Source organism: Aplysia californica, unplaced genomic scaffold (genome assembly GCF_000002075.1).
Source record: "Aplysia californica isolate F4 #8 unplaced genomic scaffold, AplCal3.0 scaffold00867, whole genome shotgun sequence".
In the NCBI taxonomy this organism is placed as follows: domain Eukaryota; kingdom Metazoa; phylum Mollusca; class Gastropoda; order Aplysiida; family Aplysiidae; genus Aplysia; species Aplysia californica.
The window spans coordinates 142,151-143,595 of NW_004798137.1; the positions used below are offsets into that span (position 1 = coordinate 142,151).

At 37.6% G+C, this 1,445-nt stretch overlaps 1 protein-coding gene across 1 annotated transcript in view; it reads left to right on the top strand.

Annotated features, from left to right (window-relative positions):
- The window catches only part of LOC101860699 (zinc finger CCCH domain-containing protein 13), a gene marked incomplete in the record, with an annotated part of 43,457 nt that overhangs the window by 25,577 nt on the left and 16,435 nt on the right, over positions 1–1,445 (top strand).

Consider the following 1,445-nt stretch of genomic DNA (forward strand, 5'->3'; position numbering starts at 1 on the left):
GAGAGAGGGAGGGAGGGAGGGAGGGAGGGAGGGAGAGAGAGAGAGTTTGGTTGATCTCTTCAGGAAGGTACGTGCGCCTGTGTGTGCTTGTGTGTCTACTCAGTGGACCTCTTCGTCTATGGGCTGTATAAATGCAATTATCATCATCATTATTATTATTGTTGTTATTCATGTCGTTGTTGTTACATTTTATTATTACAATTATTGTAACTAAAACCAAGAAGTAAAAACTAAACCAAGTGGGTGGTTGGCGGGTGCTCTGGTGTGGTTTGCTTCTTCTTTCCTATCAAACATCTATCGTCCTTATCTCCCCTCCTTCTTTTTTTGTGTTTGTTACTCTCTTGTAACACCTCTAATCTTCTGGCGCTCATATGACCTTATGCAGTTGCGAGCGCCGTATAACCTGTACTAAAACTAACTGAAAAAAAAAATTCTGTGAAAATCCAATGAGCATTAAGTCACTCTGTCTTTAAACCTTTAAAAAGGTGTTAATGAAATGTGAATTTGAATGATTAACCATAGTTCGAGCACATGAGTACAGATATTTTATGGTAGGGAGAGAGCTTTTTTTTAAAAATGGAAATGCTCAGCATAAATGCTATTTTATATTTATTATTATTATTATCAACATTGTTATTCCTTTCGGTCTATATAACTTCCATTGGGTCATACCAAGGTGAAGAAAGCAGCCATAGTTGCTGTCACTGCATTTCTAAAAGATGGCTTTTGAAAAATGTCCTTTAGTAGATCTACTGTGGATGAATTACTTGACTATTGTGGGTGGTTGGCGGGTGCTCTGGTGTGGTTTGCTTCTTCTTTCTTATCAAACATCTATCGTCCTTTTCTCCCCTTCTTCTTTCTTATGTTTGTTACTCTCTTGTAACACCTCTAATCTCCTGGCGCTCATATGACCTTTTGCTGTTGCGAGCGCCGTAAAACCTCTACTAAAAAAAAAACAACTTGACTATTGTAATTAAGTACCTGTTAGTCTGGTGGATGATTGACTTTTCCTGTCATCCTCCTGTCTTTGTGTCAAAGGGAGGTAAGAAAGTAACCTTTTTGTTACATGTATCTTGTTACTCTGGTCAGTGTTTGAGATCTGTGTACATGTTATCTTGTTCTTTTTTAATGTTTGTCTGTTGAGCTGAATGTGTCCATGTCTTTAAACTATTCCAAATCGAAATCAACCTATGTGTTTACAAATCCCTTGTCCTTTCCATCTTTTTGAGTGGCTGTGAATCCCGGACACCATTGAAAGAAAGATCACAACATTTGAGATGAAGAATGTTTTTTAAATTATGTAGTGTAGTAAATTATGAGGTAGATCTTAAAGAGAACACAACATGTATTTCTCTCTACACGGACAAAACATTTTTGTTTTTGCACATCACATGGACGGAGGGCCGCCTCTTTTTTTTCTGTCTACCTGTCTTACTTTTTCCCTG